Here is a 23,279-nt window from a genome sequence, read left to right as displayed (position 1 = left end):
GGAAACTGACATACGGCCGGGAGAGCGGTGTGCTGACCACGTGCTCCTCCATATCCGCATCCAGTGACGCCTATAGGCTGAGGATTACATGGCGGCCGGTCGGTACCGTTACGCCTTCATGGCCTGTTCGGGAGGAGTTTTTTTTTATATACTGCTAAATGGCTGCAAGTCTTTAGCAACATATCCACACACTTGTGAGCCATTAAGTCGTTGTCCTTTTTCAGAATATTTATGGAATGAGGAATCTCCTGGTCAGAAGTGTTTAGAAACTTTTTACATAATTTGCATTGCGAGTCACAGATTTATTTGAATCTGCCTCAAACACGCTATAACTTTTCCCCCGCTAGACTTGGCTTTTGTTTCATAACTGGTATATATTGCCCAATCTCCTCTAAGTTTGGTTTATTCACTCTTGTGCTTGCACCGTTATGGTAAATGAGCTGCAGTGAAACCACGCAAGCAAACAAATACCTGGCGAATCACGTTGGGTTGACGACGAAACCTCTTGTCAGGTGTAGCAGGCTGAAGTGGCCCCGAAAAAGTGTGCCAGGCTTGCGAAAATCCAAATTGGCATGCTTTAACCACAGTTCTTGAATACAGATGCACTCTTGTGTCTCCGTACCGGCAGGTTGAGCTACATCAATGGTTGAGGCGGATATAGGGGCAGACAAGCTAGAAAGATAATTTGTACGTCCCTGATGTGAGCGGCGTGTGTACCGTCTGGACTCAGCTACACAGTTCAGGCCAGAATACACCGGAAGTCACGTCGTGGATCGCTTAGAGGAAGACAACTCTCGGCAGTAGGGCCTGCCCTGCAGCCGGAGGCGGGTAATAGTATGCCCTCTTACCTGAAGGTGAGTGGGCGGCTCTATCACCCTGGTCTCGAACGCTGGTCCTACAGGTTAGGAGGCTGCCGGCTGCTGGAAACAGGCTCGGAAATGGCCCGTCTCGAAGGCATCGGACTCTGAGTGAGCAGTAGGCCTGAAGCCAGCGGACGCTAAGTGCCTTGGTGGCAGTTTATAGACCCTTGTCGATTCGTAGACTTCACATAGTAGCCTATGGCTGCCGGACTGTATGCATCTACCTAAAAATTGAGGGTATTTACGCTGGCTTGGTGTGCACTTGTTTCGCCAAGCGATCGATTCCCGTCACGTAGACCCAAAAGAGCTTACGGAGCGGGTGTGAAGTAATCAAGCAACCGCATCACAATAGTTACGTCCTCCTGCAGTGTCGCTGTTACTACGATGCTGGTCCCACACCTGCTTCACGATGTAGTTGTCGGCCGCCGCCATAGCGGCAGTTCTTGTTTCAGCAGGTTGTCCATTACGTAAATGCGTTTGGTCGCTGTGGACTGGCCTGTTTCCATCGACTCTTTCGATAGCAGTGGCGCTGTCGTTATTTACTCAGCAGCGCCAAAAACTAGTGGTTGCGCTACAACAGTATACCTTACATTACACGTCAACTTGACAAAAATCTTAATACCTTAAATAAATGTTCTTTAACAGAATAAGGATAGCACAATACAAATCAACAAGCCAACAACTTATTAACTATTCACACTTGAAAAGAAAAATAGTAAAACAAGGTTGCTGGTCACTAGCTCAACGTACTATTTTCTAAATAAAATATAAATGAGCGATGACAGACGACACCGAAAGGCTCTGCAAATCATAGCTAAAAGTAGCAAGAAATAAACAGTTTAAACAGCAGTGAAATAGGCCTACACAACACTAGAATATGCGCAAGGAAAGACTGAGTCAAAAAATTCGTAAACATTAGTCCAGACTAAATATAAGTAAGGCTAACTAATTAAACATAATAATAAAATAAGTGCACGCAAAATACTAACACGTATTCCTTAAGGAAGAATGGAAAAACCGCTAAAGCCAACCTTAGGAAAGATCAATTCGGATTCCGGAGAAATGTAGGAAGATGCAGGGCAATATCAACTCTATGTCTTCTCATAGAAAATAGATTAAGGAAAGGCAAACCTACGTTTATAGCATTTGTAGACTAACCGAAAGCATCTGACAAGGTTACTGCAATACTCTTTTTGAAATTCTGAGGGTAATAGGGGTAAAAGGTAGAGAAAGGCTATTTACAACATGTACAGAAACCAGATGGCAGCTGTAGGAGTCTATGGGCATGAGAGGGAAGTAGTGGTCGAGAAGGAAGTGAGACAGAGTTGTTACCTAAACCCGATGTCATTCAATCTGTACATTGAGTAAAGGAAACAGAAGAAAAATTTGGAGTAGGAATTAACGTCCAGGGAGAAGAAATAAAACTTTGAGGTTTGCCGATGCCAATGTAATTCTGTCAGAGACAGTGAAAGGACTTGAAAGAGCAGTTGAACGGAATGGACAGTGTCTTGAAAGGAGGATATAAGATGAACATCAACAAAAGCAAAATGAGAATAACGGAAAGTAGCCGAATTAAATCAGGTGATGCCGAGGGATTCAGATTAGGAAACGAGACACTTAACGTAGTAGATGAATTTTGCTATTTCGGCAGCAAAATAACTGATGATGGCCGAAATAGAGAGGATATAAAATGTGGACTGCCAATGGCAAGAAAAATATTTCCGAAGAAGAGAAATTTGCTAACATCGAATGCATTTTTGTGTATTAGGAAGTTTTTTCTTAAGGTATTTGTGTGGAGTGAAGTCATGTATGGCAGTGAAATATGGATGATAAACAGTTTAGGCAAAAGGAGAATAGAAGATTTCGAAGTGTGGTGCTACAGAAGAATGTTGAAGATAAGGTGGGTCTATCACGTAACTAATGAGGAGCTACTGAAAGAACTGAGGATAAAAAAAATTCACAGCACAACCTGACTAAAGAAGAGATCTGTTGGTAGGACACATTCTGAGACACAAGGGATCAGCAATTTAGTACTGGAGGAAAGCGTGGGCGGTCAACATCGTAGAGGGAGACAAAGAGATGATTACAGTAAGCAGATTCAGAAGTACGTTTCTTGCAGCAGTTATTCGGAGGTGAAGAGGCTTCCACAGGACAGAGTAGCATGGAGAGCTGCATCAAACCAGAGTGAAGACCGTAGTAACAACAAGTGCACACCGATAGGATCTAATTTAACACAGAATCTTCCACAAATGTGTCATATTTCTTGCAAGCACAACTTGACCTTGCAGTGGCAGCTCAGTAAACAGGAAAACGCTGAATCCTACAACTGCTAGCACAGCTTAAACATGAATCACAGCCAGACCGCAGGCGACTGCACAGCCGATGTTCTCTTGCCTGCACACCACTCTTCTTTATGCATCACCTTTCACAAGCTAATACCTCGGGTATCATTCACTAAGCACAGCCAGTATGGCTATCACTAGAGCCAAGACTCCAGACACAATTCGCCTATTCGAGTCAGCAACAAATTGTTACATACAGCAAATAGCTCAGACCCGGATGTCACTCCAAGCATTACCATACCGCCTTTGAATGGCATAAATCAGATCTTTTAATTAGCATTGAGAAAATGAAATTAATAAAAGTGTCTGTGTTTTAAGTAACACTTTCTGCAGTGAAGCTCTGACAGTGCTTCGCGCCTGAAATAAACTCTTTTTGCCCTCATAATGTTTCTGTAATAATTAAATGCACGGACTCGATAATCATGGATTGGAAAAACATCGTACAGAGTGCGAAGTACTTTCTTGTTAGCTAGTGGTCGGCAGTTGCTGCATTACGAGTAAATTCGAAATTTGGTGTAGGTGCTTGTCGCACAACCACTTTCCTCCCCGTGAGGTGCCTTTGCTCTTTAATACAATGAAATGACCTAGAAATATCAGTACTAAATTCTCACCTTATATAGGCTTATTTATCTTGCAAGGATATATCCATGCAAAGACAAAAAATATTGTTGACATTTATATCAACTATTGGAGTCTCAATATTGAGAGGTAACAACTCTCAATTTACTTTTTTTCCACAGATAATCTAAAAAAAAAGAAAAAGAGAACATGTATACCGATTATTGTATCACGACCTTCCAGAATAATTCCTTGTTTATTTCCCCTAATAGCCGCGGAGTAAGGAACGCAAACCAACGAACGCTGAGCACAATGCACTCTCCGGAGTAACTGATTATGGATATTATCTTGGTGCACTGTGAGCACGGAATTTCTCTAATGATATAGTACGCTGGGCCAATGGTAGTAGAAGTCTTACAAGGATTAATAGTTCTGCTTAAATTTCTGCCCAAAATCTCTAAGGTTTCCAAAATTACAATGGGGAAAACATTTCAATCCAATTGTTTAATATTTGTATTAAAAGTGTCTGGAAAGAAAAATATAGAATCTTCTTTCAAATTTATGTTCAACGAGTGAACTACATTATTGAGCAAACATTATCACTAGCATACAAGAATAAACTTAACGTATTTAATTAAATTTAAAAAAATTATTCAACTTACATCTCAAAAATCAATTATTATCCCCTGTAGATTTTATGGAGTAAATGATTATCACCAACACACCTATCATCATACAAATCTTACTCAGTACAAAAAATTATGCTAAACACAAAAAGAAAACTTATTATGTACCCATATTAATGATAAGTACTTCATAGTTATCGGATTCGACTGGTTTCCCATCTACACCTTCCCATTCGTTCAATTAGTGATTTTCAGGAAAATATTGTCTTATACCTTGATGTGTATAAGAATCCTTGATTTTGTTATTTCTGGAACGTCCTCCTGATTTCTGTGTCCACTACTTCCTTCTGTGACCATGGTGTCGGATAAAAACTATGGCAAAATGTGTTATGTGGTAATGCTGCTAGTTGATAGGTATAACCTCGAATTATTACTGGCTTCTCCTCAAGCGCATCTACAGGGTGTTACAAGAAGGTACGGCCAAACTTTCAGGAAACATTCCTCCCACGCATATAAAGAAAAGATGTTATGTGGATATGTGTCCGGAAACGCTTAATTTCCATGTTAGAGCTCCTTTTAGTTTCGTCAGTATGTACTGTACTTCCTCGATTCACCGCCAGTTGGCCCAATTGAAGGAAGGTAATGTTGACTTCGGTGCTTGTGTTGACTCATTGCTCATTGTGCGTCTCTTTGCTCTACAGTACTAGCATCAAGCACATCAGTACGTAGCATCCACAGGTTAGTGTTCATCACGAACGTGGTTTTGCAGTCAGTGCAATGTTTACAAATGCGGAGTTGGCAGATGCCCATTTGATGTATGGATTAGCACAGGGCAATAGCCGTGGCGTGGTACGTTTGTATCGAGACAGATTTCCAGAACGAAGGTGTCCCGACAGGAAGACGTTCGAAGCAATTGATTGGCGTCTTAGGGAGCACGGAACATTCCAGCCTATGACTCGCGACTGGGGAAGACCTAGAACGACGAGGACACCTGCAATTGACGAGGCAATTCTTCGTGCAGTTGACGATAGCCCTAATGTCAACGTCAGAGAAGTTGCTGCTGCACAAGGTAACGTCGACCACGTCACTGTATGGAGAGTGCTACGGGAGAACCAGTTGTTTCCGTGTCATGTACAGCTTGTGCAGGCACTATCAGCAGCTGATTGGCCTCCACGGGTACACTTCTGCGAATGGTTCATCCAACAATGTGTCAATCCTCATTTCAGTGCAAATGTTCTCTTTACGGATGAGGCTTCATTCCAACGTGATCAAATTGTAAGTTTTCACAATCAACATGTGTGGGCTGACGAAAATTCGCACGCAGTTGTGCAATCACGTCATCAACACAGATTTTCTGTGAACGTTTGGGCAGGCATTGTTGGTGATGTCTTGATTGGGCCCCATGTTCTTCCACCTACGCTCAATGGAGCACGTTATCATGATTTCATACGGGATACTCTTCTACCTGTGCTGCTAGAACATGTGCCTTTACAAGTACGATACAACATGTGGTTCATGTACGATGGAGCTCCTGCACATTCATACGCTTCGCAACAACAGATTCGGTGACCGATGGATTGGTAGAGGCGGACCAATTCCATGGCCTCCACGCTCTCCTGACCTCAACACTCTTGACTTTCATTTATGGGGGCATTTGAAAGCCCTTGTCTACGCAATCCCGGTACCAAATGTAGAGACTCTTCGTGCTCGTATTGTGAACGGCTGTGATACAATACGCCATTCTCCAGGGCTGCAACAGCGCATCAGGGATTCCATGCGACGGAGGGTGGATGCATGTACCCTCGCTAATGGAGGACATTTTGAACATTTCCTGTAACAAAGTGTTTGAAGTCAGGCTGGTACGTTCTGTTGCTGTGTGTTTCCATTCCATGATTAATGTGATTTGAAGAGAAGTAATAAAATGAGCTCTAACATGGAAAGTAAGCGTTTCCGGACACATGTCCACATAACATATTTTCTTTCTTTGTGTGTGAGGAATGTTTCCTGAAAGTTCGGCCGTACCTTTTTGTAACACCCTGTATATACTCACTCAAGAGGTCTAACAGATGTTTTCTTTGATGACTGATAAATGTTCTGGATCTTATACTTTAAGCTGGGTCCTTACTCCACTCCTTACTCCTCTTGGCATCTCCAGCTATCCACTTAATCCAAAATTCTTGATAACATTTATCAAGCTTACCCTCATTCCATAATAGACAGACTTGAACTTTTACATCTTCGATCAAGAGTGATACCTGGCCTTTAGAATCGTCAGTCCTTGTGTCCCTCATTTATTGAATGAAACCAGACCCCCAACATATTATCGAAGATTAACCCTTCTACTACAATAACGTGCATGTTATCGCCATATTCTCTAGTTGTGCTTCCAGTCGCATCTGTATCGTCAAATTCTTTCATCTAATGCCAATTGTGGCAAGTGTCTTGCAGCTGCGCACCAGCAGTGCTAGTTTGCTCAGATACCTTATTAAAAAAATTGTTCGAAATTGTGTTAATAACATTACCTGTGTCCAATACAATTGTAATATATACGTCTTCTATAGCCAATGTTATGGCCGACAGCAGTGCCGAAGGGTATTCCTCATTACAGATAACATCAGAGCATAGTTCTTCTCTCGTATCTATTCTGTGATAAACCCTAACATTCGCAGACTCCAGTCATAGCCCATATCCCACACAACGGCCAAGATTCTGTGGCTAGATCCAGTCAGACTTAGTTTACTGGCCGTTGATCTGCCGGACGACCATTATTGTGATCGACCTCTGTGATTATTGGTGGTTGGGATTTTCGAACATTGTTAGTATGTTGCTGTTGCTACTGTGAGTTCTATTGCAAATAGCTTTTCTGATCTGAGGTACGCTTGGGACTGAATCTTGATTCACGTCTCTCTTGTTTATTCCAGTCGTAATGAAATTAGTCATTCTTGTCCCCATTTCCTTGGCTCTATATCGGAAAAACATTTTGCTGAGATGCGTGGCATTTGGTTCGTATGACTCTCCAAACCAACATCTGTTGTTTGTACAAGGTTCTCCTCCTTGATGAGATCCTTGACTATGTCTTGGTGTCAGATCTCCTTGGATCCGATCGATAGTGTCTAATATGGTTAAAATGTCCTCGGCTCAGACACATGGATTAGCTTTCCTCCGAAGTCACTTAGTAATTTTTCCTACAGAATTCTAATCTTTGTTAAGCATAAGCTCTTCCAGATACACTCCTGGAAATTGAAATAAGAACACCGTGAATTCATTGTCCCAGGAAGGGGAAACTTTATTGACACATTCCTGGGGTCAGATACATCACATGATCACACTGACAGAACCACAGGCACATAGACACAGGCAACAGAGCATGCACAATGTCGGCACTAGTACAGTGTATATCCACCTTTCGCCGCAATGCAGGCTGCTATTCTCCCATGAAGACGATCGTAGAGATGCTGGATGTAGTCCTGTGGAACGGCTTGCCATGCCATTTCCACCTGGCGCCTCAGTTGGACCAGCGTTCGTGCTGGACGTGCAGACCGCGTGAGACGACGCTTCATCCAGTCCCAAACATGCTCAGTGGGGGACAGATCCGGAGATCTTGCTGGCCAGGGTAGTTGACTTACACCTTCAAGAGCACGCTGGGTGGCACGGGATACATGCGGACGTGCATTGTCCTGTTGGAACAGCAAGTTCCCTTGCCGGTCTAGGAATGGTAGAACGATGGGTTCGATGACGGTTTGGATGTACCGTGCACTATTCAGTGTCCCCTCGACGATCACCAGTGGTGTACGGCCAGTGTAGGAGATCGCTCCCCACACCATGATGCCGGGTGTTGGCCCTGTGTGCCTCGGTCGTATGCAGTCCTGATTGTGGCGCTCACCTGCACGGCGCCAAACACGCATACGACCATCATTGGCACCAAGGCAGAAGCGACTCTCATCGCTGAAGACGACACGTCTCCATTCGTCCCTCCATTCACGCCTGTCGCGACACCACTGGAGGCGGGCTGCACGATGTTGGGGCGTGAGCGGAAGACGGCCTAACGGTGTGCGGGACCGTAGCCCAGCTTCATGGAGACGGTTGCGAATGGTCCTCGCCGATACCCCAGGAGCAACAGTGTCCCTAATTTGCTGGGAAGTGGCGGTGCGGTCCCCTACGTCACTGCGTAGGATTCTACGGTCTTGGCGTGCATCCGTGCGTCGCTGCGGTCCGGTCCCAGGTCGACGGGCACGTGCACCTTCCGCCGACCACTGGCGACAACATCGATGTACTGTGGAGACCTCACGCCCCACGTGTTGAGCAATTCGGCGGTACGTCCACCCGGCCTCCCGCATGCCCACTATACGCCCTCGCTCAAAGTCCGTCAACTGCACATACGGTTCACGTCCACGCTGTCGCGGCATGCTACCAGTGTTAAAGACTGCGATGGAGCTCCGTATGCCACGGCAAACTGGCTGACACTGACGGCGGCGGTGCACAAATGCTGCGCAGCTAGCGCCATTCGACGGCCAACACCGCGGTTCCTGTGTGTCCGCTGTGCCGTGCGTGTGATCATTGCTTGTACAGCCCTCTCGCAGTGTCCGGAGCAAGTATGGTGGGTCTGACACACCGGTGTCAATGTGTTCTTTTTTCCATTTCCAGGAGTGTATATGGTTTTATTGAAACACTTTTCATCGTATTTCCTTACACTGCCAGTGCAGAAACAGAAGGGCCCAGGTTAAAAACTACCTTTGATAGTCTGTTCAACACTGTCTGACAACAGCAGAAAGGAATATCTTTTCGAATTACACTACAGTTTTGACACATTTCACTAATCAAAAAATGCTTCAAATGGGTCTGAGCACTATGGGACTTAACATCTGAGGTCATCAGTTCCCTAGAACATAGAACTACTTAAACCTAACTAACCTAAGGACACCACACACATCCATTCCCGAGGCAGGATTCGAACCTGCGACAGTAGCAGTCGCGCGGATCCGGACTGAAAAGCCTAGAACCGCTCGGCCACCGCGTCCGGCTATTTCTCTAATCTCAGCAACCAATAGGGCTCCATCTTCATGTACGTATCTTATAAGGGAGCATGGTTTTTAGGTGTCAGTCCATGACTGCAATAGTTCTCCTGGAAACTCACTTATGAATACAACCAGATAAATCATTTTCTTGTCTGAGGAGTACAGCCGAAACCGAGGATGCTCTGAAAGTTTTTGCTGCATAGGCATTTATTGCTGGCAGCACGCCATGCACAAATACCTTTTCAGTCTGACACATCATGATGTTGGCACTTCGAAATGGGACTAGGTGCAGACGCCCTCGCAGAACCACGCAACTCATTTCGACGAATCAAAATTTTTACCGAGGCCGGGGTTTCGAACCTGGGTCTGCCGCTCACTAGACAGACGCGCTAAGCAGTACGCCACCCTGACTTTGCACACCTGCATGGATTACCCTAACGCACCTCTCTCCTCAGTCTAAAGTCCCATTCATGCCTCAAGCTCACTTGAAATTCCCCATAAACTCGTAGATGTTTCAGTTTTGTAAATATCTCTCGAAACATAGAGTTTCATTTGATCAAAGCACCTGTGCCAGGGTTTCAGGCAGGATTCCTCGTTTCCTTCAATGGAAGGTGCAATTCCAATACAGTTTGAAGAGCCTCTCCAATGCTATTTGTGGTTGGGGGCAAGTACCAAGTGGACTGAGTCGTGATGGGAATTTGAACTGAGGAGAGAAGCATGCTACTGTAGGCTGTGCAGTTGTACAAAGCGCTGGCGTAGTGGTTAGTGCATCTGCCTAGTGACCAAGAAACGCAGATTCGAATCCTGGCCTTTGTACAAATTTTCATTCGTCGCTTCAGTTTGTGAATATACATCATGGATGTTTGAGACTTAAAAATGTCTCTGGACCCATATACACTCCTGGAAATGGAAAACAGAACACATTGACACCGGTGTGTCAGACCCATCATACTTGCTCCGGACACTGCGAGAGGGCTGTACAAGCAATGCTCACACGCACGGCACAGCGGACACACCAGGAACCGCGGTGTTGGCCGTCGAATGGCGCTAGCTGCGCAGCATTTGTGCACCGCCGCCGTCAGTGTCAGCCAGTTTGCCGTGGCATACGGAGCTCCATCGCAGTCATTAACACTGGTAGCATGCCGCGACAGCGTGGACGTGAACCGTATGTGCAGTTGACGGACTTTGAGCGAGGGCGTATAGTGGGCATGCGGGAGGCCTGGTGGACGTACCGCCGAATTTCTCAACACGTGGGGCGTGAGGTCTCCACAGTACATCGATGTTGTCGCCAGTGGTCGGCGGAAGGTGCACGTGCCCGTCGACCTGGGACCGGACCGCAGCGACGCACGGATGCACGCCAAGACCGTAGGATCCTACGCAGTGACGTAGGGGACCGCACCGCCACTTCCCAGCAAATTAGGGACACTGTTGCTCCTGGGGTATCGGCGAGGACCATTCGCAACCGTCTCCATGAAGCTGGGCTACGGTCCCGCACACCGTTAGGCCGTCTTCCGCTCACGCCCCAACATCGTGCAGCCCGCCTCCAGTGGTGTCGCGACAGGCGTGAATGGAGGGACGAATGGAGACGTGTCGTCATCAGCGATGAGAGTCGCTTCTGCCTTGGTGCCAATGATGGTCGTATGCGTGTTTGGCGCCGTGCAGGTGAGCGCCACAATCAGGACTGCATACGACCGAGGTACACAGGGCCAACACCCGGCATCATGGTGTGGGGAGCGATCTCCTACACTGGCTGTACACCACTGGTGATCGTCGAGGGGACACTGAACAGTGCACGGTACATCCAAACCGTCATCGAACCCATCGTTCTACCATTCCTAGACCGGCAAGGGAACTTGCTGTTCCAACAGGACAATGCACGTCCGCATGTATCCCGTGCCACCCAACGTGCTCTAGAAGGTGTAAGTCAACTACCCTGGCCAGCAAGATCTCCGGATCTGTCCCCCATTGAGCATGTTTGGGACTGGATGAAGCGTCGTCTCACGCGGTCTGCACGTCCAGCACGAACGCTGGTCCAACTGAGGCGCCAGGTGGAAATGGCATGGCAAGCCGTTCCACAGGACTACATCCAGCATCTCTACGATCGTCTCCATGGGAGAATAGCAGCCTGCATTGCTGCGAAAGGTGGATATACACTGTACTAGTGCCGACATTGTGCATGCTCTGTTGCCTGTGTCTATGTACCTGTGGTTCTGTCAGTGTGATCATGTGATGTATCTGACCCCAGGAATGTGTCAATAAAGTTTCCCCTTCCTGGGACAATGAATTCACGGTGTTCTTATTTCAATTTCCAGGAGTGTAGCTTCATTCTGATGGAGTATCAGTTCAGTAGTGTCCGGTGGAGGTGTTTATTCCGTAAGTGTAGACACGTAAATTAGTGCTCATTTCACTGCGCGTGGTGCAGAAGTGCAGAAATGGTGCAGCACACTGGGGACTGAGAAGAGCGAGCTGGCGGACAGCTGGCTACCGGGTTCCGCTTTGTGGCGTCGGTACGTGCCTGAGGGCCACCTGCGCGACACCCCACGTGGCGTTTGACGCCAGGCGCCGCCGCCTTATTGATTTATTGTTGGCCGGCGCTGGCTGGCGTCGCAGCCCTCCTCTCGGCGGCCGGCCTTCGGAGCCGGCGTCGTCACGGCCGGCGGCGCCTCCCCCTCCCACTCCCCCTCCCCCTCCCACCCCCTCCACCCACCAGACGCAGACGGCGGACCGGCACGCCAGCGGCCACTCAGCCACCCCTCTCGTCACGCCTCGTCTCGCCAAATTTCCCGAGACCACACGGCGCGGGCCCTCCGCTGCTGCCCGCCCCGCACGCTGGCGCCTGAGCGCCCGTTTACTTCAGCAGTCGCCCGTGTCAGCTGCTGCTTGAGCCGCCTCTCGCCAATAGTGCCAAGTCTGTAAATCTTACGGAATGCTCAGGAGGGAACAAGTTCTTTTTCCGAAATATACTGACACATTAGTCAATTTTTTTTTCTCTTGAAAACAAATTTTATCGAAAGTTTTCCAAAATAATATGAAGGGCTTTCAGTATTTTAAACATAGCTGCGCAACAGCAACGGTTCCACGTAATAAGACTAAAAACAGTCGACCAGTTGCAATGGATAAAGTAATCTTTACCTAGGTTTCGGCAGATTTAAATCTGTCTTCTTCAGAAGGCGGCAGTATTACATTAATATGGAATGATGTATCATTGTCGTTTTTACAAATATCTGCATAGATCCATTAGTCCAAAATAAAATATAGCCCTGAAAATAGGGTTTGTCATGTAAATAAAAATTAGTACATGGATGTTGCAGAGCTCACAAGCTCATTCCATATTAATGCAATACTGCCGCCTTCTGAAGAAGACAGATTTAAATCTGCCGAAACCTAGGTAAAGATTACTTTATCCATTGCAACTGGTCGGCTGTTTTTAGTCTTATTATGAAGGGCTTTCTATAAGTAATACTACAATTTTCTTTTTCTCGGCAAATTTCGGTTGAAAAAAATGCAGAATCTTTTCTGGGTTGTTGTGAAATACACTACTGGCCATTAAAATTGCTACACCAAGAAGAAAATCAGATGATAAACGGGTATTCAATGGACAAATATATTATACTAGAACTGACATTTGGTTACATTTTCACGCAGTTTGGGTGCATAGATCCTCAGAAATCAGTACCCAGAACAACAACCTCTGGCCGTAATAACGGCCTTGATACGCTTGGGAAACGAGTCAAAGAGAGCTTGGATGGCGTGTACAGGTACAGCTGCCCACGCAGCTTCAACACGATACCACAGTTCATCAAGAGTAGTGACTGGCGTATTGTGACGAGCCAGTTGCTCGGCCACCACTGACCAGACGTTTTGAATTGGTGAGAGATCTGGAGAATGTGCTGGCCAGGTCAGCAGTGAAACACTGTTCAAAGTGCTGTCAATGCGAACAAGAGGTGACCGAGACGTGTAACCAATGGCACCCCACACCATCACGCCGGATGATACGCCAGTGTGGCGATGACGAATACACGCTTCAATGTGCGTTCACCGCGATGTCGTCAAACACGGATGAGACCATCATGATGCTGTAAACAGAACCTGGATTCATCCGAAAAAATGACGTTTTACCATTCGTGCACCCAGGTTCGTCGTTGAGCACACCATCGTAGGCGCTCCTGTCTGATGCAGCGTCAAGGATAACCGCAGCCATGGTCTCCGAGCTGATAGTCCGTGCTGCTGCAAACGTCGTCGAACTGTTCGTGCAGATGGTTGTTGTCTTGCAAACGTCCCCATCTGTTGACTCAGGGATCGAGACGTGGCTGCACGATCCGTTACAGCCATGCGGATAACATGCCTGTCATCTCGACTGCTAGTGATACGAGGCCGTTGGGATCCAGCACAGCGTTCCGTATTACCCTCCTGAACCCACCGATTCCATATTCTGCTAACAATCATTGGATCTCGACCAACGCGAGCAGCAATGTCGGAATTCGATAAACCGCAATCGTTATAGTCTACGATCCGACCTTTATCAAAGTCGGCAACGTGATGGTACGCATTTCTCCTCCTTACACGAGGCATCACAACAACGTTTCACCACGCAACGCCGGTCAACTGCTGTTTGTGTATGAGAAATCGGTTGGAAACTTTCCTCGTGTCAGCACGTTGTAGGTGTCGCCACCGGCGCCAACCTTGTGTGAATGCTCTGAAAGCTAATCATTTGCATATCACAGCATCCTCTTCCTGTCGGTTAAATTTCGCGTCTGTAGCACGTCGTCTTCTTGGTGAAGCAATTTTAATGGCCAGTAGTTTATTTTCTCGCTTTAGCCCTTATACATAGTTTCATGATGTTCACTAGGTGTCGAGGCTAAACATAGCATTCAAAATGCGTCTGTAACAGAAGTGCACTCCAGGCAGAGCGCTGTCTTTGAGTTTCTTTTTTCCGGAAAGACAAAGCATGGCAGATATTCATAGGCTCTTGCAAAATGTCTAGGGAGACCTGATAGTAACACTGAGTTGTTGAGTGAGGGGTCTGTCATCATTGAACCAAGGCCGCCCGACCTGTCCGATCTTCTTCGTGTCGGTCGGCCACACAGCCGTGACTCCTGCAACGTTGGAACGTGCGGACACTCTCGTTCGAGGTGGTCGACGGATCGCTATCAAACACCTCGTTGCTCAACTGGACGTCTCTGTCGGTAGTGCTCAGACACTCGTTCATCAGTTGCAGAAGACTATAAAGAGCAACGAAGGTCCATCTGTGTGGAATTGCTTGCGCGTTACGAGGCTAATCGTGCCAATTTTTTGTCACAGACGATTATACATGTATTCATAACTCCGAACCGGAAACAAGACGGCAGTGCATGGAGCGGCGCCACACCACGTCCCTCCGAAGAAAACGTTCGAAGCACACTTTCAACCGGTACAGTCATGGCGTCGGTTTCCTGGGACTCTGAAGGGGTTATTCCCTTTGACGTTCTCCTTCATGGTTCAACGGTCAACTCAGTAAGATGAAGAAATGACTTCAACACGTTCGTCGCCAAAAAAATGCACTGGAACGTGTCCTTCTCCGTGACAACGCAAGGCCTCACACAAGCCCGCACAATCGGCAGGAGTTCACGAAACCTCTTTGCAGTGTTCTTCCCTCTCCAACCTACAGCCCAGGTCTCGCACCTTCTAACTTCCATGTGTTTGTCCCAATGAAGGATGTACGCCGCGGAAAGCAGTACGGGTATGATGGGGATGTTATTGGTGCGGCAATGACGTTGCCCAGTAGAGTTGTACCATGTGGGCGCACTGATCCTCGCAGTAAGGCTGTGCAAGGCTGTCCCATTGACCGGAAATTATGTTCAACTATAGGGTTTTGTACCCAAAAGAGTGAGGAATAGTATGGTGTACTGAAATCCTGAATAAAACCAATTTACCTTCAGAAAAAAATAATGCATTAGTTATTGAATGCCCCTAGTGTGTAACCTCTTTGAGACTGATTGTTTCTTTAGTCAAGGCAAACAGAAATTTTCGGTAATTAATAATTCAGAATGCAGTGTAAAACATGACATCGCTTACATTTGTTGCAGGATATGGAATAAACGTCGAGTTACCGATAACAGAACGGAAGTCGATGGTAAACTGTTAGTGAAAAAAAAAAGATAACGTCAGTGAGGTTAAATGATGTTCCAGACTTAAATTTCAAACACCATCCCCGTCAAGCTTAAAAGCTACAATAATCTGAGATAAGTTCGAAGTTGGTAGGAAGAATGGACGGATCCGAGGAAAGAGATCTTCAGCTGACAATGGAAGTGCTGAATCATGCAGTGGTTCACCACATACACGACCCTGAAAAATTCTGTGAGGCAATACTGTCGTGACAATGGGATCAGCAAACCCGACAGGCGAACTGAAGTATGTGACAGGTTCTTCAACATTTGGGAAGAATATGAACGTTCTCATGACATAATACTTTGATCGCAGAAAGCTGTCATTAGACTTTTTTTGTATACACTATCCGATCAAAAGTATCTGACATACCTACTTAATGCGGAACTGACCAGTACTTAACGACGAGAGGTGGACCCGCTACAATAAAAGCAGGCGGGAGGTATAGTGTTGACAACAGAGAAGCTGCAACAGCACAATGGGTCGCTCAGGAGAGCTGTTTGACATCGAACGTGAACTAGTCGCTGGATGTCACCTGAGTAACAAATTCGACAGGGTCATTTCCACCCTCCTAAAGCTGGCGAAGGCAACTGTTAGTAATATGAATCACCAACTGCTACATAATCGCGTGTACAAACAGTGATCCAATACTGTAAAATGCTTTTTTATTCCAGTCTGTGATCACAAATGAATTCTTTAGACGATGACCGTTTTCAGTCTGTAATGACTATCCTCAGATCTTTTTTGCACCATGTCCTAAAGTGAAACGGCCATAATGGCATAGTCAAAACATATAAATATAATCAGCATAGCATCGTCACATAGATTTAAAATATGGTGTAGAATAGGCCACAGCCGGCCGGAGTGGCCGCGCGGTTAAAGTCGCTACAGTCTGGAACCCCACGACCGCTACGGTCGCAGGTTCGAATCCTGCCTCGGGCAAGGATGTGTGTGATGTCCTTATGTTGGTGAGGTTTAAGTAGTTCTAAGTTCTAGGGGACTTATGACCACAGCAGTTGAGTCCCATAGTGCTCAGAGCCATTTGAACCATTTTTTTGAATAGGCCACATCGTCCACATAGCGATTATTGCCAACTAGCTACTCAATGTGAATGACAAACGGGAGCGCTAAGGAATGGCCTGAGCTAAGCCAGGCAGATCTCATAAACTGATGTACAGATACCGTCGAGCATTGGGGAGGGTGATAGTAAAAAGTCGCACCAAATTAGCAGAAGGAATCGTGTGTAACTTCCCAAGTGCTGCCAGAAGTCCAGCTAGCAAAATGCGTAAGAGTTAAAAAGAATCTGGTACAATGATCGAGCAGCTCCTTATCAACCATAAATTTCTATGGCTAACGTTAAGAAACTCTCTTGAGATGGTGCAAAGAGCGACACCTCTGAACAGTAGGTGACTCGCAACGACTGATTTGGACTAATGAATCACGCTGTACCCTGTGGGAGTCCGATAGAAGGGTTTGCGAATGCCTGGAGAACGTTACCTGCCACCATGTGTAGTGCCAACAGCGATGTATGGAGGAGGTGGTGATGCGGTATGCAGATTTTTTTCTTGGTTATGGTGTGATCCTGCTAGCGCGCTTAATAAAGCCCTGTACATGGAAGAACATGATCACATTTCACTGATTTGTATACTGCACACAACAGATAAACAGTAGGGAGAAGATGACTGTTTGTAAGTCATGACAATGGAGCTTGTCATAGTCATGCAATGGTCTGTGGCCTTTTTTTTTTTTTGAGTCATCAGTCTTCTGACTGGTATGCGGCCCGTCACGAATTTCTCTCCTGTGCCAACCTCTTCATCACAGAGAAGCACTTGCAACCTATGTCCTCAATTTTTTGCTGGATGTATTCCAATTGTAAGTAGGCTGTTTAGGTTTTTATGTTGGTGACGCCATGTAGCGCTCTGTACGAAAATCGCTGACTGTGCTGTGTACAGTCTGTGGCTGGTTGGACTCATTGTTGGAATATTCGCTAGTGTAGTGCTGGGCACTTGGATGTGAACAGCGCTTAGCGTTGGGCAGTTGGAAGTGAGCCGCCAGCAGTAGTGGATGTGGGGAGAGAGATGCCAGAATTTTGAGAGGTTACTATGAGAGGACGATCTGGATGTCAGATCAGAAAAAGGAAATTTGTGAAACTGGATGTCACTAACTGACTTTATATATATATATATAATGACTTTTGAGCACTATTAAGGTTAATACATTGTTTGTTCTCTATCAAAATCTTTCATTTGATAACTATGCCTCTCAGTAGTTAACGACTTCACTAGTTAGAATCTTTTATTTAGCTTGCAGTATTGGCGCTCGCTGTATCGCAGAAGTTCGAGTATCGAAGATTTTTGTGAGGTAAGTGATTCATGAGAGGTATAAGTTATTATTATTCAGGGCCATTCTTTTGTAGGGATTATTGAAAGTCAGATTGCGTTGCGCTAAAATATTGTGTGTCAGTTTAGTGATGATTAGAATAAGTAAAGAGAAAACTGTCTGAGTACGTTCAGTTTTGCTCAGCTGTTTGAAAATGAAATAACGTAAGAGCTTTTAAAGCTCTGTCATTCTTTACATACACAGGGGAAGTTCCACAATCTCCGTCTTTTTCTACAGTTATTGCCCTCTACAGCTCCCTCTAGTACCGTGGAAGTCATTCCCTCATGCCTTATCGTCCTGTTCCTTCTCCTTGTCAGCGTTTTCCACATCTTCCTTTCCTCTCCGGTACTGCGCAGAACCTCCTCTTTTCTTACCTTATCAGTCAACCTAATTTTCAATATTCGTCTGCAGCACCACATCTCAAATGCTTCGATTCTCTTCTGTTCCAGTTTTCCCAGAGTCCATTTGTCACTACCATACAATACTGTGCTTCAAAGGTACTTTGTCAGAAATTTCTTCCTCAAATTAAGGCCTATGTTTGATACTACTAGACCTCTCTTGGCCAGGTACGCCCTTTTTGCCAGTGCCAGTCTGCTTTTGATGTCCGCCTTGCTCCGTCCGTCACTGATTATTTTGCTGCCTAGGTAGCAGAATTCCTTAACTTAATCTACTTCGGACCTGCAGTCCTGGTGCTAAGTTTCTCACTATTCGCATTTCTGCTACTTCTCATTACTTTCGTCCATCTTCGATTTACTGTCAGTCCATATTCTGTACTTATTAGATTGTTCATTCCATTCAGCAGATCATATAATTCTTCTTCACTTTCTCTCAGAATAGCAATGCCATCAACGAATCGTATCACTGATATCCTTTCTCTTTAAATTTTAATCCCCCTGCTGAACCTTTCTTTCATTTCCATCGTTGCTTCTTCGACGTTCAGACTGAACAGCAGGGGTGAAAGACTACATCTCTGTCTACATTTTCAATACGAGCTCTTCGTTCTCGGTCATCCACTCTTATTATTACCACTCGTCTCATGCGCATATTGTATATTACCCGTCTCTCCCTGTAGCTTACCCCAGTTTTTTCATAATTTGGAACATCTGGCACCATTTCACAGAGTCCAACGGTTTTTTCAGGTCTATAAATCCTATGAACGTGTCTTAACTTTTCTTTAGCCTTGTGAGCAATAATAGTCCCGAAAACATCCGCCCTGGCCAAGATCCCAGCCACAACACAGTGAAAAATTTTAGCAATGAGCCAGAACGTATTCTTCGCTCTAGATCCCAGTGTACAGTAACACTACCTAGATTTCGGGCTCTAATTGACCAAATACGGCTTGAAAAAGGGGAAAAAATGCAGTACGAGAAAACACTATCTTCCCTGGTTTCGGATCCTGAAGATGAATAGGATGTCATTCCTCCACAGAAATTCAGACACTTCTTTGGAAGTGTCTCCAGCAGAGTTCAAGTGGGGTGAAGGCGAAGGGTGGACAGTTGGACACATCCTACATTGATGTCCACTAATGGGTTCAAAAATGGCTCTGAGCACTATGGGACTCAACTGCTGTGGTCATAAGTCCCCTACAACTTAGAACTGCTTAAACCTAACTAACCTAAGGACATCACACACATCCATGCCCGAGGCAGGATTCGAACCTGCAACCGTAGCGGTCGTGCGGTTCCACACTGTAGCGCCTTTAACCGCTCGGCCACATCGGCCGGCCCACTAATGGGGGTCTGGATGCTTTTGACCAGATAGTGTATGCATTAGTTGTCAGTCTGCGTCCCCAGTTACTTGTCGGATGCAGTCCGGTCTCCTTCCTTACAATTTTGACTCTCTACCGCTCCCTCAGATTCCACGGTAGTTATTCCATGACGTCTTAATATATGTCCTATTATCCTGCCCCGTCTTGTCGGTGTTTTCCGATTGTTCGCCGATTCTGCGGAAAACTTCATTGTTCCTCATACTTTCATTCCATCTAACTTTCAACATCCTTCTATATCAGCACAACTGAAACGTTTCAATTCTTTCTTTACCGTGTTTCTCACATCCCGTCATTCACTACCATACAAAGCTGTACTCTAAACATACACTCGCAGAAACTTCAGATTAAGGCCAATATCTGATACTAGCTGAGTTCTCTTGCTTAGAAATGTCCCTTTACCTGCGCTAATCATCTTTTTATGTCCACTTTGCTTCACCCACTTTATGCTGTTTTGCTATCGAGGTACCGGAATTCCTAAGTTCGTCTACTTCATGGTATTCAATTATGATGTTAAGCTTATAGTCAACCTCTTTTTTGCTACTCCTAATTGGTTTCGTCCTTCTTCGGTTTTCTCTCAATTGGTATTCTTTATTCATTAGACTGTTCATTCCATCCAACACGTCCAGTATTTCTTCTTCGCATTCGCTGAGTACAGCAATGTCATCAGCGAATGTATCATTGGTATTCGTTCACCCTGATTTTTTTTTTCACTCTTGACTGTTTTGTTTTTCTTTCGGTCATTGCTTCTTGGAAATACAGATCGAATAGTAAGTGCGGAAACCAGCATCCTTGTGTACCATTTTTAATCCGAGTAATTCGTTCTTGGTCTTATATTATCATTGGTTCAAATGGCTCTGAGCACTATGGGACTTAACATCTGAGGTCATCAGTCCCCTAGAACTTAGAAGTACTTAAACCTAACTAACCTAAGGACATCACACACATCCATGCCCGATGCAGGATTCGAACCTGCGACCGTAGCGGTCACGCGGCTCCAGACTGTAGCGCCTAGAACCGCATGGCCACTCCGGCCGGCTATATTATCATTGTTCTCTCCTGAGAACATACTGCATATTACGTATCTTTCCTTTACTGCTATTGGTCTCAGAATTTTGAACATCTTGTACCGTTTGACAGTGTCGAACGTCGACAGATCCCATGAAGGTGTCTCGATTTTTTTCAAGTCATGCGTGCATGTCTGAAGGACATTCCAATGTGAAGATAAATTTACTGTAACTGTTATATCCTAGCCAGTAATGCCAACCGAGCCCGCTGCCAAAAGGTTGGCAGCATCAAAGTCCGGACGCCGTCCGCATAAGCAGCGCCAGCGATACGGGAAATCGCCGCAAGTCTGCGCGCGCCACTGCTGGCTTCTGGCTTCTTAAGCGCTGGAGTCGCGAGCGCTAGGACAGTTCTGTATTCGCCGCTCAGTTGTATACTCGCCACCGATTTGTGTACTTGCTAGTCAGTTGTGTGTTCATCGCAGCAGAGTTGTTGTTTGTCGTCAGCCGACGCTGACCTAGCCGCTCCGACTCGAACTAGACAGATTTCTGTAGACACGGAGTTCACTACTGTGTTTCTGTATCTTCGTTAATAAAGATAAGTACCGACTTTTATTTAATCAGAGTGTTTGGGTTTTCATCTTTCTGTTCACTGTTCCAGCGGACCGGTCGGCCCGCTATTAAAAGTGTGGCGGTGACGTCGTAAGCCGTTTCTATAGCGAAGTGTTTGTCGCTACGATCACCGCCACAAAAGTAACCATCAATGATGTATCCATGCCTCGACGGGCTAAAATGACGGTAATATATTTGTCTCTCCCTTTGCAGTAATCACGAAATGCGCTAGCGTAAGCGTTGTAGACTCAATGAAATATGGTAGTCTGGAGAGGTCTTGCGGGCCTGGGTGGCCGTGCAGTTCTAGGCGCTACAGTCTGGAACCGAGCAACCGCTACGGTCGCAGGTTCGAATCCAGCCTCGGGCATGGATGTGTGTGATGTCCTTAGGTTAGTTAGGTTTAATTATTTCTAAGTTCTAGGCGACTGATGACCTCAGAAGTTAAGTCGCATAGTGCTCAGAGCCATTTGAACCATTTTTGAGAGGTCTTGCAGACGTTCTCGATTAGCCGAAGCGGACAGTCTGCCTTTGGCATGCATGGCAACAGAGCGGAAACACCAGTGTTCCCGTGTACGGAGGGCGAGCTCGCCTTGTTTACATTCTGACGGTCGTTGCTTACGTGCCCGTTTGACGTCTACGATACATTGCGAACCGTTACCGTAAATTTACACTCCGGTTTACTTTCTGCAACGACGCTGCCCGACCCAAAGCACTGGAGGTGGAGCGTTTTCTGCGAGAGGAAGTGAAAATCCCGACGGCATTGTAGGAATACATCTATCGACCGTGAGCAACACGGTGTACGTTAAAATTGTTAACGTCGAGGCGAGCGAGCGCACTGTACGCGAGACCAAACAGGGGCTTCGCTTCTGTCATGCTGACGGCAATGTCGAAGCTGTAGCCGTCGACCACACAGCCTTAGGAATGCATACGACACACATTTTCGGATTGCCATTCGAACTTGCTGCAGAAGAAGTCGTCACGGCACTCCGACCATACGGCACGGTCCGAGACCATACTGTGGAGAAGTGGACGCAGTTTCGGACGTATCCTGTCCTAAACGGTGTCTGACAGTTCGCCATTGGCTGCAGAAGAAGTCGTCACGGCACTCCGACCATACGGCACGGTCCGAGGCCGTAATGTGGAGAAGTGGACGCAGTTTTGGACGTATCCTGTCCTAAACGGGGTCTGACAGTTCGCCATTGGCGCCTCGGAAGGCCCGCCGCCATGGCTGACCATCGACCCCAATCCTACAGTACCGACGCTGGCGGCGGCTGACCAAACTCTCGGCAACACGAAGAAGATCGACTCGCTCATTGTCCCTAGGGCAGCCATCTTGCCAGAGCGATGCGACTCTCTGTAGTTGTCGGACACGGGCAGTCGCGTAAGGAACCAACGTTCTCTGAAACGTCGAAGAGAAGACGTCGAAGAGGAGATATTGCAGGTCGAGGACGAGGCCGCCGCCGACCCGAACGACGCCCACAAATCCGCCACTGCCGAAGGAGGCGATGTGAGCGCGGCTGCATCCACCTGTGTGCCTGCGTCCATCCCCCCAAAACACCACGAGGATGCCGAACTATTTAATGGACATATCACAGCCGAAACTACACCACGAACCACTACTCCATCTTCCAAGGACAAAATGGACGATACACCGGTGCCAGCCTCAGAGCCAAGGTACGATGAGAAGGCAGAGAGTAGGACCTGTTACGGGACACTACGTCTTCGGCGCCGCTCTACTAATCATACTGTCCCCTCAACCACTTGGGGGCGAGCGTGATGACGTTCCACACGACATCCTCGCCCTTCCGTTGATACCAGTGTACCAGCTTCCAGCGGACCGCCACCAGGCCAATTGGATAGCAACAAACACCACCAACAACATCTGTTCAAGGTTGAAAATCCGCATTATGCAGGAAATGCTCTAGGCTTCTGATATTGATTTCGCGCTGCTGCATAACTTCATTTGGCCAGTGG

General features: G+C 46.4%; 1 pseudogene; it reads right to left on the bottom strand.

Moving 5' to 3' along the window:
* Positions 1-23,041: 23,041 nt before the first annotated feature.
* The window catches only part of LOC126153553 (60S ribosomal protein L3-like), a 138,647-nt pseudogene continuing 138,409 nt past the window's right edge, over positions 23,042-23,279 (bottom strand).

This window comes from Schistocerca cancellata, chromosome 2 (assembly GCF_023864275.1).
Source record: "Schistocerca cancellata isolate TAMUIC-IGC-003103 chromosome 2, iqSchCanc2.1, whole genome shotgun sequence".
In the NCBI taxonomy this organism is placed as follows: Eukaryota; Metazoa; Arthropoda; class Insecta; order Orthoptera; family Acrididae; genus Schistocerca; species Schistocerca cancellata.
The sequence above is the reverse complement of the archived record's forward strand: the minus strand, read 5'-3'. Positions and strand labels throughout refer to the sequence as shown.